At 39.9% G+C, this 16907-nt stretch overlaps 1 protein-coding gene across 5 annotated transcripts in view; it reads left to right on the forward strand.

Annotated features, from left to right (window-relative positions):
- Window positions 1-16907, forward strand: part of HIVEP2 (HIVEP zinc finger 2) — a 198756-nt gene that overhangs the window by 129631 nt on the left and 52218 nt on the right. The window contains exon 3 of one of the 5 annotated variants that reach the window (XM_033235238.1): window positions 514-581. The exons of the other annotated variants lie outside the window; for them this stretch is intronic. The gene's annotated coding sequence lies outside the window, so the exon portion shown is untranslated. The remainder of the gene's footprint in view (window positions 1-513; window positions 582-16907) is intronic. 5 annotated transcript variants of the gene reach the window in all.

Consider the following 16907-nt stretch of genomic DNA (forward strand, 5'->3'; position numbering starts at 1 on the left):
TTTTAGTGTCTGTGATTGACTAATAAATGCAGTGTTGCTGTAAGACTTGAATTCATGAACGTCTGTTTAAACAGCTATAACTGAGTAATCAGCAGGAAGCAACCTTTTCCTTCGTGGATGCTATCCCAAACTTCATGGGGTCTCCTCCAGATCTGAAAATGTTTGGGCCACTGAAAGACATCAAAAATAGATCTGGATTTTTCAGAGTATAATATACCACCATCAATATCAACCAAAACAGAAAAATCCCAATTATATTTTTAAACTGAAAAAGAGGGAGGGGAGGTGGTGGGGATACAGAGAGAGAGAGAGAGAAGAGAGAGCGAGCCTGGTAAAGTAGTGGTGATAAGGACAATTAATCAGTCTTCATACAGCTGCTTCCTGACATTTCTGCAAATTGTTGTGGAAAAATTAATGAAGGTTAGATCAGTAATGGTTTCAAGCTTGGCCAGTGGAAAGTATGACAATGTTTCCATCAGCAATTAAATTGGGCTGCTTTCTTTTTTTCTATAGGGGAAGTGGTATGATGTATATTCTCCACAGGAAATGGAAAACGGCAGCTGAACTGTGTGTGAGCCCAGGTATGGAGGAGTACTTGGAGTGCTCCAGCCGCCTCTCCTTGATTAGCACCACAGATTTGCATTTTTCTGCTGAAAGGATTTTGCTATACAACACGCAGAAATCCTTCCTTTAAAAGAGAGTCAGAATCTTGGGATTTTATTGCACGGACACAGATATACTGTGAATCTAAGCTTTGGGAGCCAGAAAGTGGAACTTATGACAAACAGAAAGTGAAACTCACCTATCTAATTTTATTTTTCAAGCTGAAGGTAGTTCAGTACAGGCCCTGTTCACATCCTGTGTAACCCTATGGGATTTTCCCCAGTATTAGTTAAAAATTTTCCCATAGGGTCACACAGGATGTGAATTAAAGTAAACACTTAACAAGCATGATGAAAAGGAAATTAGCTTTCTAAATGGTCCTTTCACCGTTCACATCCTGAGTAGTTACTAGAAACATGGGAAAGGGTCACTTCAGTGTCTCCTTATCAAGTTGTTACATTATAGTAGAATATATGAATCTTCTTCCCTGTTACATATGAAATATATTTCCTTGTATGTGAAACTTAAATTTACAAAAGTAGTTTTTCCTTTTGGAAAACATTAAAAAGCTTAGCCAAAGTCTGTAGATTGGTTCTTCATAGCCTTTTCTGGGGTAGAGGTTTATAAACCCCTTTAAAATTCATAAAAGCTCCTGACTCTTTTCCCCAGGAAAATGCATATAGACACAACACTTTTCAATATTTTTGAAGTTTTGCATATCTCTTACATAGACCTTGAACCCTAAGCATTTTCCTTTTTTCTTTTTTTAAATTTGAGACAGGGTCTCACTCTGTTGCCCAGCCTGGAGAGCAGTGGAGTGATCACAGCTCATTGCATCCTGGGCTCAAGCAATCCTCCTGCCTCAGCCTCCCGAGTGGCTGGTACTACAGGTGCACACTACCACACCCAGCTAATTTTTTCCTTCCTTTCCTTCCTTCCCTCCCTCCCTCCCTCCCTCCCTCCCTCCCTTCCTTCCTTCCTTCCTTCCTTCTCCTTCCCTCCCTCCCTGCCTCCCTCCCTTCCTCCAGTCCTTCCTTCTTTCCTTCCTTCCTGACAGGTTCTTGCTGTATTTCCCCGGCTGATCTTGAACTCCTGGCTTTAAGCAATCCTCCTGCCTCGGCTGCCCAAAGTGTTGGGATTACAGGCTTGACCCACCTTGCCCGGTTCCTGGGCATTTTTCAATGGACTGGGTTTTAAAAACTTTTTTTCTTTTCTTCCCTCCCTCCCTCCCTCCCTCCCTCCCTTCCTTCCTTCGAGTTTTACTCTGTCCTGAAGGCTGGAATGCAGTGGTGTGATCTTGGCTCACTGCATCCTCCACCTCCTGGGTTCAAGAGATTCCCAGGCCTCACCCACTCAAGTAGCTGGGATTACAGGCATATGCCACCACGCTTGGCTAACTTTTTGTAGAGATGAGGCTTCACAATGTTGCCCAGGCTGGCCTCAAATGATCCACCCGCCTTGGCCTCTCAAAGTGCTGGGATTACAGGTGTGAGCCACTGCACCCAGCTTTAAAAGTGTTTTATGGGCAGATAGAAACTTACAGCTACAACCATAAACTGTTAATCATTATAAGTAAATATTTCGTAAGAGGTAATTTCTAGGAAACTTTAAGTGCAATAAAGATTATTTCACTTTTCCACCTAAAGAAGGCTTCCTTGCCTTTAGAAGGGAGCTTGTATGTTGGACAGAGCATTCAAAGCTGTGTTTGAAGCTGGCTGTGTGACATTCTAGCAGGTGACTTTAGTTGTCCTGCCTCAGATTTACCATGTCTAAAATGGTGGCAACAGTGAGATAATTTGTCACCTGTGTCTGGCAAGTAATACATGCTCCAAATATATCCCTTCCCTCCTCCTTTGAGATTTAGTTGATTTTTATTTTATTTATTTAATTAATTAATTTATCTATATATTTATTTATTTATTGAGACAGAGCTGGAGTGCAGTGGCGTGATCTTGGTTCACTGCAACCTCTGCCTCCCAGGTTCAAGGGTTTCTCCTGCCTCAGCCTCCCAGGTAGCTGGGATTACAGGCGTGTGCCACCATGCCTGGCTAATTTTTGTATTTTTCGTAGAGATGGAGTTTTACCATATTGGCCAGGTTGTTCTTGAACTCCTGACTTCAGGCTATCCCCCTGACTCAGCCTCCCAAAGTGTTGAGAATTACAGGTGTGAGCCATGGCGCCTAGCTAAGATCTAGTGTAAATGTTACTTTCTTGCACATTGTTTTACAATTCTTCAAGGCAGATTGTTATCTTCACTTCCTACGTGGTGTTCTTTGTTGCATTGTCAATTTCTTTACTCTTAAAAATTATGCTGTCATTCACTGTTTACATCTCAGAGTGTGAACTTTGAGGATCTTGTACTTATTAGTGATGTTTTATTTATCTCCCTGCAAGTTGTGTCCAGCATAATACATAAGACACATGGGCACTTCCTGCTTATTAAGTTAGTAATAATAGTCCAATGCTTATTTGAAATGAAATAACTTAGATTTGGCCTTGTGATTGTCACTTGATGGTGTATATGTGACTGCTAGTCATCTCCAAATGAGATCAAATGATCAGCATACAGCCAAAGTAAAATTTCGTGAGAGAACAGAGCCTAGAACTGAAAGTGTGTTTTTTCTAGTGTTGGCTACAACCATAGAGTATACTAAGCCGGAGCCACAGTATTTTAGCCAGAGCTTTTAGTCAGGTTAATTACCAAGTAATTTTTTTAAGAAAGTACTATTATATTTCTAAAATATATACACCTAATCTCTGAGACTCAGAGAAGAAAATTTGGGTCCCTCCAACCTTAGTTTGTATTTTAGTCTTTAGAATCCAGGGTCGAAGGATAGCTTGAAGAACATATCTATCTGCCTTATTTTGTATTGTTTCTTAAGTCCTCTCATGCCCTTGCTAATACTGTTCAACTCGAGTTGAACAAAAATGTGGCCTGTCCTCAAGGAGCTGTCATTCTTCAACACCCACTCCTCCCCACTTTGAGAGAGAGAGAGACAATGTGTTTGTGTATATGTACACACATACACACACACACACACACACACACACCCTCTGATGCTATTATAAACATTTTTATAGGGAACTTAAATAAAAATTCATATAGAACCAGAATCTGTCTTAGTACTTGAACAACTCATTGGCAGTAAACTCTGTTCCTTCTGTACAGGATTAATGGTTTCCAAGCTGTAAATTATGATTTAGAGCCTTGTGCATTAAGACTGACTTTGAGCCAGGGGAGGCTTGGAAGAAGACAATGTATAGTTTGCTTTAGGAGGTCTTGGAGCACATTTGTGTGGGGAAAACAGCAGTGAGTTAGAGTGAAGAATGAGAAATGCCAGAGGCAGGGGATAGTATCTGGTGGTCTATGGGTCCTACTGTGCAGAGTGCTGGGAAATCCAAAGTGACTTCAGAAGTAGAACTGTGGATTCTTAGCGGTGCTAGTAGTGTGAGCTGAGTGATGAGGAGGTGGTCGTAGTTGAAATAGGATAGGATAACAGAGGTTTGTGATCATGAGAAGTAGATAAAGAGATTAATTAAGGAAATATGAGGAAGAAAAAAATACATGCTGGAAATGGGCTGAACGGGGGGCAAAGAATAGTAGGGTTGAAGACTTTGCTAAATAAATCATTGGCTGTGAGCTCTTGGCTCTCGTGAGATGCACAATCATTCCCTTGCTCAGGCATTTCCACCTCCTGGAAAGCCTTGTCTCTGTCTATCAGAATATTGAAGCCCTTATTTAACTTCTACCAGCTGCATAAATATTTGTTTCATGACATTAGCTCACAGCAATCTCCTTTTTACTGTACTCATATACTATTATTATAAATGTAGTAGCACTTAATTGATGTTTAGAGCTATAATTTAAATTTTCACCTGCATGCCTTGTCTCTCCAATAAGCTTCCAACTTTGTATAGAATTGGTTAGTGTAAAAAAATCCTCTCTACTGTCCAATACAAAGTCATGTGTATAGCAGGAACTTGGTATGTTATCAAGAGTTTTAAAGGATACTGAGTTTCTATTATGTCCCCAAAACTTTACCAGATGGCACAAAAAAAGGAATTATAAGACACAGTTCTTATTCATAAAGTACAGATAATCAAGTTGGATATTTTGTGCAGAAGACTAGCAATTTGTGATTCAAGAAAGACTCTTGTGGAGTCATCTAAATTATCTAGAATTAAACAAGACTGTGCATGTGAAATGCCTAGTACAATGCCTGACAGATAACAAGTACTCCATAATCACTTATGACGATCACATATATCATTATTAATATTAATGTAATATGTTGACTAGGCTTCCTGAGCCACCATGCCCAGCTTGAAATTCATAAAGATTAATCTATGTTAGAAATGTCAATTTCTTTACCTTTTGTTTTAATGGAATCTGGTTTTCACGTCTCAGTCTCCCTGGAATTATTCATGTAAAAGGCCTCAATGATCTATCAATTGGCAATTTCAGTAGACATTTAAAAATTTCTCATTTAATATGACTTTTCTATTGCATTTGAACTTTCTCCTCCTCGAAATATTCTTCTCCCTTGGATTTCTTGACTCCACTTACCCCTGGTTTCTCTACTGCTTGCCCAATTACTCCTTCTCAGTCTCCATCATTGGTTCTGTCCCCCAATCAGCCCATTAAATGTTGCAGCGCAGAGTTCTGTCAGAAGGCTTTGCTGTGGTTTTAATGTGTGCCCCTCAAAGAGCATATATTGGTAACTTAATCCCCAGTGCAACAGTGTTGAGACCTAAGGAGAGGTGATTAGGCCATGCCTTCATGAATGGATTAATGCTGTTATTGAGAAAGTGGGTTTGTTATCTTGGGAGTGAGCTCCTTCTAAAAGGATTAGTTAGCCCCTTTGGCCCTGTCTTGTGTGCTCTCTTGCTCTGTCTTTGCCCTTCCACCATGGGCTGTTGCAGCAAGAAGGCCATGGCTTGATCTTAGACTTCCTAGTTTCCAGAACCATGAGCAAAATATTTCTGCTTGTTATAAATTACCCAGTCTGTGGTATTCTGTTATAGTAGAACAAAATGGATGAAGCAAGACTTTCTCATTTCCCTTCTTACTCTATATACTTTGCAAAGACTGAGTGTTTTTATCTACTTTGATTTCTTTGACTACTATTCTGTAGTAGAAGCTCTAGTTTCCTACTTCCACACACTATATACTAGATATGTCTGCATAAATAGCCCAAATAAACTTCAAATTAGACATGTTTACAATCATACTTTTCCCTCAAGACCTGTTTGTCCTACCTTCTTTCTATGCAAAGCCCCACTACCCCTATAGACATCCAAGCGAGAACCTTGGACTCACCTTTCACTCCTTTCTCACCTTCTTATCACACTGACACATATAACCAATTCCCAAATTCTGTCAATTGTTCTTCTCAAATATTTCTGTAATCAGCCTCCTCCAACCCACACCTTTGCCCAGTTCAGTTCTTCATTGTATCTCCCTGAACTATTGCAACTCTTGACTGATGTCCTTGCCTGAAGTCTCCACTCACCTCTCCACCGTTCTCCACACTGGTTCCAAAGTTGTTCCTCTAAAAGACAAATCTAATCATGTCATTCCCAAACTTAGAAATATTTGATGGCTTCCTAGTGCTTTAGGGTATAGATTAGTAATACCAACATTTGTTTATTCCCAGAATACACCTGGTTTCTTTATGCTTTTGTGCATTTACAGTTGCTATTTCCTCTGCCTCTAATGTCACGTTTCAATTTCTCTATTAGATGAACTTCTGCACATATTTCAAAACATAAAGGTCATCTCCGGTATGAAATTTTTCTTACTGTGTTCCCATATCCCTCTCGTCAGCACACTTAGTCATCTCCTTGCTTCTGCTTGCTAGTGCTTTGTCCATATTTGACCATAGATCTGGTGTAAAATTATTTTTCACCTGTCAAACTCCAGACCATAGACTCTGAGGGTTATGTCTTATTCATCATTATATTTGCAATGACCAGCATGGACCTGCTGGGAATTCAATAAAATGATAGAGGAAAAATTGTAAAGAGAAGCCGAATATATTAAAAAAACTTCTGAGGCCAGGCATGATGGCTCATGCCTGTAATCCCATCACTTTGGGAGGCGGAGGCAGGAGGATGCCTTTGAGTCCAGGAGCCAAGACCAGCCTGGTCATGACAGTGAGACCTTGTCTCTACAAAAAAATAAAAAATTTTGGGACATGTGCCTATAGTCCCAGCGACTCAGGAAGCTCAGTTGGGAAGATTGCTTGAGTCCTTGAAGGTTGAGGCTTCAATGAGCCATAATTGTGCCACTGCACTCTAGCCTGGGTAACAGAGCAAGACCATATCTCAAAAAAAAAAAACAAAAAACAAACAAACAAAAAAAACAACAACAACCCTGAACTGATGATGGAGCATCCAGACATAATGTCTTATGTTTTATACATGATTGAATTTAAATGATTTAATAATATACTATCTCTTACTCCAATAAAGAGGCAAACTTAAGGAAAATCAATTAAATATGTATGTCATCTATATATATATATGTTAATAAAATCTTAAATGTGAATGATTTTCCAGAATCCAGAAGATTCAACCACAGATAACAGAGAGACATAGGTGAAACAAAAGATAGTCAGAAATTAGATCAGAAAAACAAAGAATATTAACCTTTAAGTGAAATTAGCCCTCATAACAACTTTGATTGCATTAATATAATTCTGACTATAGTGACCGAAAAATTAGAACCTGCCCATGGGTTTTCATTATTGATGTATATTTGACTGTATACATAGTAGTGACAGATCTTGTAAACAGTATATATATCCGTCAATAGAAAGATTATAAAGTGAAATAACTAAATTATATTAAATATTTTAAAGTCATATAATTTATTAACAGAAAAATAAGCACTTTTTTTACAGTGTTAAAATGATCTTGAATGATGTAATGAACTTTGTCTGAGCCTCAGAATAAGTGGTAGCATTTAACTTTCAGACACACATTTGGAACTGTGGACTTCAAGTAGGGCCAAGTATTTTGTCTGTTTCACTTTGAATCATTTTTATTGCTCTGTCTTCAAGTTCACTAATCTTTTCTTCAGTAATATATAATCTGCCCTTAATGTCTAATCTGCCATCCGGTGCATTATATATCTCAAATTTTGAACTTTTCCTCTCTAGGGGTTTAATTTTGAGCTTTTTAATATTTTCCATATTGTTTCCACTTAACACAGCCATTCTTTAGTTTCTGGAAAATATGGAATGCAGTTTTTAAAAAACTGTCTTGCTGACCTTTTCTACTAATTCTGTCATCTGAGATGTTCTGATCAGTTAATTTTTCTCCTCTTTGTAGGTCACACTTTTCCACTCTCTACTTGATGATTTCAGATTAGATGCCAGAATTTTACCTTGTTGGCTACCAGAAACTTTTGAATTCCTAAAAATTTTATGGAGGTTTGTTATGGGGCATGGTATAAGATACTTGGAAACAGTATGATCTTTTTACATCTTGCTTTTTAAAAAGCTTTGTTAGATAGGACCAGGGCAGCACTTAGTCTAGAGTGGATTTTTCTCCGCTATCAAGGCAAGACCTTTCTTAGAACTCTAACCAATGCCCCATAAATTATGGGATTTTCCCTTCTGCCTGTTCGGAACAGGGCTGGCAGCCCTTTGTGAATACCAGGCACTGTTCCCTCTAATATTTTCAGGTGGTTTTTCCCTGGCTGTGGGTAGTTTCCTCATGTGCTGATCAAGCAGTACTCAACTGAATATTCACAGGTCTTTGGATTTCTCTTGCTGTAGTGCTGTCCTCCTGGTATTTTACCCCGTGATCTTTAACCGTCTTCGGCTCCCCGGACTTCTGTCTCCCAGTCCTCCACTCGGGGACTGCTGATCTCTACCTAGGTCACCCTTTCCTAGGCCGTGGCCTAAACGCTCTCTCCACGCCAGCTGCTGGGGCCATTGTAGAGTTCACCTCATTTGTTTCCCTTCTTTCAGGGACCACTGTCCCTTCCCGCTAGGTGGCCCCCAGCATCTTGAGAGCTATTGTTTCATGCATGTTGTCTACTTCTATCTCTGTTTTCAGGCAGGAGGGTAAATCTGGCTTCAGCTCCATGTTGATCCAAGGTTGAATTAGAACCTCTTGGATTTATTTACTCATTGATATGATATCTGTTAGTCTGAAGAATTAAAGATGCTCTTAGGATAATTGCTACATAAAGGATTTGACTTACTGTACACACCTAACATGGGGGGTCAGGTCTGTGAAATCTGTGTGGAGAGAATGTGTTAGAAAGTATTCTCACTCCATGATATAAGGACTGTTGGCTCTGCCTTTCTTCAACTGAAAGTTGTACAATTTAAATTTAGTTGTGAATTTTTGAGACTTTAAAAGAATGGCTCTGTTTTCTCCTTGTTTCTAATCTGACATTCTTCAAAGCAGCTACATTGTGTGTAGGGGGAGGGGAAACACTCGTGACATGCATGAAATTTTAGCCATTGCACAAAATGATAGGGTTTGGAAGATGTAAATCGGGTGGTTTGGAAAAATCCACCTATTTACTCCCATTTGTAAGCGGCCAGGTTTCTTAAACTGATCTTAAGTGACCATTCTGCTTTCACTAACCCCTCTGCATCTGCAGTAGAAGAGAGTTTGCATATGTTGCATTTTTAATGATTTGTCTTACAGTGCTCTGAGGTCATTCCATGGTGGAATGCCATCAGCTTGTTTGCGCTTTCTCTCTCTCACATACACACACACACATGCACACACACACACACGCGCCCCATGAAAGCAGATATTTTCTAGGGAATGTCCTGATGTACTGTTCTCTGAATGTAATGACATTGGTTTACACAGGAAGCTAGACACTCATTTTTGTTCTTTGGAGACTCTGTCCAAAACATATTTCCCGCATTGGTTTTTCTCAATATGGTATACACATGTATCACTTACACAGTTAACGTTTGGGAGGCACAGAGACTGATGAAGAATTCCTGATGTGTAGTGCTGTTATCAACCTGCTTTGAATATTTGATGTTGAAAAAACATCCTCTTTCCTATCCACTGATTATTTTTTTCAATTCTCCTTGGAAAACCATGAAACAGAAATCAGTTTGAAGGCAGATCCTATAGCCTTACCTGGTGTGCCATATATTGTGTTTTTTCTTTCTTGTCTTGTCTTGTCTTGTCTTTTCTTTCTTTCTTTTTGTTTTTGAGACAGAGTCTTGCTCTCTTGCCCAGGCTGTAGTGCGGTGCCATGATCTTGGCTCACTGCAACCTCCACCTTCCGGGTTCAAGCAATTCTCCTGCTTCAGCCTCCTGAATACCTGGGATTACAAGTACGCACCACCACGCCCGGCTAATTTTTGTATTTTTAATAGAGATGGGGTTTCACCATCTTGGCCACGCTGGCTACAAACTCCTGTCCTCAAGTGATTTGCCCCCCTTGGCCTCCTAAAGTGCTGGGATTACAGGTGTGAGCCACTGAACCTACCCTAATATTTTGCATGCTTTTCTATAAACTCAAGACATCCGTATATTCCATGATGTTTCCTTTGCCTGTTGGATTGAGTTTCTTACTGAAAGCATGTCAAATAATTTATAGCCCCAAAGATGTGGACTATGTATGGGGTTTTACTTAATTAAATTCTTAAGATTGATTTTGTAAAAATACACTGTAATTAAAAACTATATATATATATATATATAAAATCATTGAAAAAATATATCAACATTTACTTTTACCTATCCTCTTAGTCTAGTCATTATAATTGCTATCATTATTGATCAATAACCAATGGCTGGGAGCTCTGTTAGGTGCTTATTTACTTAACCTGTGGCCCATACAACATTCTGCAGGGTAGGTGTTGTTATCCCCATGGACAATGTGATGTGAGGAAATCAGCCTAGAGAGGGCAAGTGACTTATTTAAGAGAACAACCCTAGTAGGAAGCAGAGCTGATATTCCCAGCTGGGGCTGCCTGACTATAAAGCCTAACCTACGTCCTATTACCCTAAAAGATTTAGCAACATGTCCTGGGTTTGTTAACAGTGATGATTATACCTGGTAGATGTTTAAAAATTAGAATATTGGGCTGGGCACAGTGGCTCATGCCTGTAATCCCAGCACTTTGGGAGACTGTGGTAGGTGGATCACTTGAGGTCAGGAGTTCAAGACCAGCCTGGCCAACATGGTGCAACCCCGCCTCTACTAAAAATACAAAATATTAACAGGATATGGTGGTGGGCACCTGTAATCCCAGCTACTTGGGAGGCTGAGGCAGGAGAATCACTTGAACTCGGGAGGCAGAGGTTACAGTGAGCTGAGATAGTGCCAATGCACTCCAGCCTGGGTGACAGAGTGAGACCCCATCTCAAAACAAACAAACAAACAAACAACCCAGAATATTAGCCAAGTACTTCTAAAATGAAGTACTTACAAAGAAGTCTTTATTAAGAGCCAAGTGTGTGCCAGATACTGTTCTGGGAGTGTTGGCTCACAGAGATGAGCAAAGCCGACTCCTCTGCCCTGAAGAGAGACACAGGGGGCAGCAGTTACATAGGAGCACACTCAGCCCATATCTTAAAGGGGTGTGTGCCCAGTGCCAAGAGAGTGAGGAGAGGGAGGGCTTAAAATCTCAGGGTGGGTGAGGCGGGGCGAGTGTTCTCAGCCTTCAAGGAAGAGATGGGGTCAGAATTGAGGCCTCAAGGAGAAGTAAGAGGTGATAACCTTGACTGTCTCTGCCTAAAGGTAACTTCAGACTAGAGACCTGACTTTTGTCTGGAATTTTCAAAGCTGACATAGGTCCATTTACAGCCATTCATATCAGTATTCATCCCTTATATGGATTGTGCTTTCCATTATGCACTTTTCTGCCTGCTGCCAGGTATACCATACAACTGATACTCTGATATCTTAAGCACGTATTCTGTGAAAGACCTTGTACTTGGATTTGTGTGGGATACAAAGATGAATATAATTCAGCCTTCAGGAGCCTTCCATTTAATAAGGAAGAGAAGAACTGTATTCAAATGTTAATGGAAGAAGGGAGCATGCAGCGTTTTAAAGTAGGAGCAAATGTGTACTATGGCATACTGACAGGAGGACGATTATGACCAACTGAGAGATTCATTATGAGGTCCTCCACCATCCATCCATTTATCCCTTCATCCAGCATTCCCTTCCTCCCTCCATCCATTCATCCTTCCATCCTTTCCTCTCTCCCTACTTCTATCCCCCATCCACTCATCCCTCCCCTATCCTTCCTCCATCCCTCCATCCATCCTTCTATCTATCTAGCCCTTCTTTCTTCCCTCCATCCCTTTATCCCTCCCTCCCTCCTTCCCTCTATCTATCCATCCCTCTACCCATACATCCATCCCTCCCGCATCTCTCTCTTCCATCCATCCCTTTTTTCATCCCTCCCTCCCTCCTTCCCTCTGTCCACCCATCTATCCCTCTATCTCTTCTTCTCTCCATACCTGCCTCTATCTCACTCTTCCATCCATCCCTTCCTTCCTCCCTCCCTCCTTCCTTCCATCCATTCACCCACAGACATATTTACAGAGCATTTCTTATGTATCAAGTTTCATGAAACAGCTGGCATATGAGTTGGGTCTTATGTCTAGGTACATTTTAATAGATCATGATAGAGATCATAAGGAAAGTCTGCCAAGCCAAGCTCATGGACTGAGCAAAGGCATAAAGATGCCTCTTATGCTTGACAATAATGACTAAGCCATCTTTCTACAGCCTAGCTTACTGGAGTAGATGTAGTGGAAGATTAGGCTGGATGGACAGTAAACCGGATTCTGGTTTTAATGAGAACACAGGTATCCAGCCATTTGTATGAAATGTCACACTCATTATTGAATATTTGCATGAATTTTCCATAGTATCTTTTCCACTCTATCATTTACAGTTTCATGTAAATATTTTGTTTCTCAAAGAGATTGTAAGCTACTTGAGAACATAAGCCATTTTGTATCCTGTTTCTCCAAAATGTGAGTATATTGGGAGTACTGACAGTGAATAAGACCAAGGCAGATCTACAGTAGGTAGAGTAATACCCAGTAGAGATATTAGTGTTATTTCTATGGAAAAAAATTAGATTGATTTACGTCATTTCAACTTTGCCAGAACTGCATCCAGCCATGAGTTGGCACCCTCCTGCCTTTGGATGATAGAATGCCCCCTTCAGGCCAGCTGTATGAAGCCCTCTACCTCCCAGACATCTTGACCTGGATGAACTGGTTGGCGTCAATGCAAATTCACTATGGAGTGTACTCAGGCCATGCAAACTTAGTTTTCCTATTTGCTTAAATTAAACACAAAAGGAAAGTTGACCTCAGCTTTCCTGTCTTCCAGTCTTATAGTTCCTAGGCTCTCTACTCAGAACTATGTAGTACTGGCCAAGTTGACTCCTCCTTGCTCAATGCTTAGTCTTTCCAGCTCCAGGCTATTGGTTCATTGTTCCACCTCCCTGGGTTGCCATCCCCTCTACTCTCTGCCTTTTAAAATCCTTCTAACTCAGTCCTTCAAGATCTGTATCTAACATCACTTATCCGCCGTTGATTCATCCTCGATTACTCTAACAAGAAGTACATGTTTTCCTCTTCAGAATAATCCATACAGTACCTGTCACAGAATAAGAGCTGGGGTATTTCAATGAGATGTACCTGGTTCCAATACCAGCTCCTTACAGCCAGAGGGACCGTGGATCATGGACAGTTACTTAACTACTAGAAACCTCATCTATAAAATAGTAGTAATACTGTTTATCTCCTAGGTTTGTTTTGATGATTAAATTAGATAAATGAGATAATGTATATGCAAAAAGCTGAGCATAAGATTGTCACATGGTATGCATTTATGGTATTTTAATGTCTTAGATAGATAAATAAGAATAGATAGATAAATAAGAATTATGTCTTATTTATCTTTGTGAGCTCCTGCTTAAAGCCTACCTCTAGAAAAGCCTGTCATTATACCTTGAATATGGTAAATTTTCCATAAATATTTCTTTGATGAGGAACTAAATAAGGTTTCTGAATTAGAGAATTCACCTCCCAGAAAAAGGAATTTGTGAAAATAGTTTTGAATTGCCAGAGACATTCCCAATATTAAGTATTAATAGTTCTCCCCTTTGCTCTGAAAAGTGTTATGATTTGGATAACGTGTTTTTTTAGAGTGAAGTGAAAGCAAGTTTACTAAGAAAGTAAAGGAATAAAGAATGGCTACTCCATAGGCACAGCAGCCTGGATACAACATTTTATGCAGCCTGTTTATTGAATATTTGCATGAATTTTCCATAGTATCTTTTCCACTCTATCATTTACAGTTTCATGTAAATATTTTGTTTCTCAAAGGAGATTGTAAGCTACTTGAGAATGTAAGTCATTTTGTATCCCATTTCTCCAAAATGTGAGTATATTGGGAATACTGACAGTGAATAAGACCAAGGCAGATCTACAGGACAGTAAATCCAGTAGGCACGGTAATACCCAGTATAGGTATTAGTATTGATGATGAAATTTTTGAAAATGCTGCTTTTTAGACGAAGATGTTAGTTAATGTGTAGATATATTGAGATCTATCCAGGTTGAGAACAGTAGTCCTAACCTGTATTGAGAGGGCTGTCCTTTAGGCACAATTTCTCTTGGACAGACGGAGATGATGTCTGTTTGATTCCCCGTTGTAGACCTGGCACCAGGCAAAACACTTGACACTTGGCATATGCTCATTAAATATTTGTTAAATGAATGAAAGGTAAGGGTCTTAGCACCCTACATGTTGGTGTTTCATAAGCCTCTACCAGAGTCCTCCAAATTAGGCCCTTTGTAGATGGCATTATAAAATCTATGTGCAGTCTGAAGAGCTCTTGTATGCTTAAATATGAGCTCAACAAGTTGATGAGATGGTAGAGCTAGGTCAGGAGACACGCAGTCTTCTCAGACCTGCCCTGAAACTGTTCCCATGTACTGTCTATTTTCTGTATAAGCTCCTCCCCTTGAAGAAAAGTAGTTTTTTGTTGTTGTTTGTTTTTGTTTTCTGTGAAACTCTGCCCTACTTGGAAAGCCCTGCAAACGAGCAAAGGAAGGCAGGATTCCTCTGTCTCTCTGTGTCCTCTTCCACTAACAGAAAGAGCAAGCTCTGTGTAAAAGGTTCCCAAGTTGGGATAGGGGGCAGTTGTTGGGGGGCAGTGTTGGGATCTGGCTTATCACCATGATACTCTCTGAGGCTGGTTGGGATTTCAGGGAGTAGGGAGGAGCTGGGGGGTTCCTTAAGAAGGGAATGTTGGAGTTAATTGCTTCCCTGTCCCTCCATGGGGAGCACAAGCTGTTCCCTCTTGCACACAGGCTGGCTGGTACAAGTGGCCAGGTTCACATACTAGGCCCTCTTGGTTCCTTTGGCTCTCTAGTTCACTCAAGACATCTGCTAGCCTTGCCAGCCCATGTAATTACTCCTCTGTTTACAGCCCCTCTTCTCCTTCTTTTATTATACCTGGTGTGTGTTTTGTATCTAGTTCATCTTGAAGGGTATATACCTCACAATCTAGCATTATGTAGGGTGGCACACAGCACAGTGTTAAGGGAATTTGTTGATTATGTGGTTTTTTGTTTTTTTTTTTATTTTGGGTAGCAAAGGCTAAAATTTGTGGCCATGCCCTGTGGAATCCAATTGAAAGGATGACTATTCTCCATTCATCTTTTGAAAGTCTATTAAGAATAATTATCTAGCACTTTTCCTGTGGGATTTTTTTAAGCTTTTCTCCATGGTAAGGTGGAATGGCCTTATAATCTCAAGCACGTTATTAGGCTGCCCTATTTTGTTAAAAGGATGTCAGCTTTGCCCTTCTCCCACTGACCATCTATTATGACTATGGAGTCCTTATTTCACTAATAAACTAGAGTACCTACACCCCAACATGTGTCAGAGAACAATTTTTAACTTTTTACTGTTGCTTAATACCTTATGCAAAAGTTAGTTAGGTTGGTTGAGAGAAGTATGCTGGCATTTGTTTTTCCAAGCAGGGGTCATAACTCAGGATCTCCAAATGTGTATTTTTTTTTTTTTTTTTTTTAGTTTGATTCACATAAAGGCAGGACGTTCTGTCTTCAGTTGGCTTTTGGGCACCAATACTTTTCCTTGTCTTCAGCAAGCCACTTTACACATCTACGTTACCTGCCTTCCTCTGAAAGGACGAGAGTTATGAATCCTAATGTTATAAATATTATCGTGGTATCAAGCCAGATCAGGAGAGTATGACCCTATTACTATACCCGCCTTTGAAACCACCTCTTACCTGCTGTCTTTGTGGGACACTCAATCAATCTGCTTTAGTACTTGTGTAACATTTTCTGAAATTGAGTGGAATTGTCCAGGCCACAACTACGTATAGTATTCATTTATAATTACTCAGAAGTCCTTTGAGCTCTTCATCACTAAGGTGTGATTGTTTAAGCTGTGAGAAAATTTTTCCAATTAAAATTTATACATGTTGGATAAACTACACTGGCATTGTGCTTCTATATGCAATTAAAGTTTGAACTGGAGTTTGCTGCACTGTGTCATTGTAGACTTGCTTGGAAACTTCTTAGAATTAGGAGATTGTGAAAACAGGTGATAGACAGCTTTTGATGTTCATGCTTAAGAGCCCTTTCAGCTTAGAGGTTAAAATGCTTAGGAGTTCAACAGGTTCATATGAAAATGAGATTATTTGGTTCCTTTTCTGGTACTTTCAGCCTCCCACTCCCAGGAGTCAGGGGTGCATGAAGGGGTGATGTTCCCATACACTGGGTGCCAAAGAAGAGAAGTCATCTCTCTTTGTCTCAGGGAGTGAATTGCAGTCTTTGATTTATGGGAAAGGAGGAATCATTCTTCATTGTTCTCTCTCCTGTCCTTGCTCTGTCCTGATTTTTGCTACACACCCTTGCAGTGAAGGCAACTACTGACTTTATTTTCAGTGTAAGCATCTGTGCGCTTTTGAGTTTAGGAAGGATATCTTCTCTTTGTTTTCTGAGTTGTGTGTGCGTGTATGTGCGTATACACTATACATTTATATATTGGGGTATTTTTTTTTGCCTCAGTGTTGGTTATAGCTATGAAAGATACAGGTAGCAGTTGCTTCACAGTTAACCCTAAGTCTTAGTACCCACACAGTGTAGGTGAAATCTTTTTTTAACCCTGTTCTTCAACAAATTATATGCCTTGACTATGCAACTGTAATTATTTCACCAGCATCTGTGAAACCTATGTCATTTCTCTTTTAAAATATAGTAAGAAAAAATAGCAGAAATATATCTATTTTGAAAGCTTG

This window comes from Trachypithecus francoisi, unplaced genomic scaffold (assembly GCF_009764315.1).
Source record: "Trachypithecus francoisi isolate TF-2019V2 unplaced genomic scaffold, Tfra_2.0 Lachesis_group15, whole genome shotgun sequence".
Lineage (NCBI taxonomy): Eukaryota > Metazoa > Chordata > Mammalia > Primates > Cercopithecidae > Trachypithecus > Trachypithecus francoisi.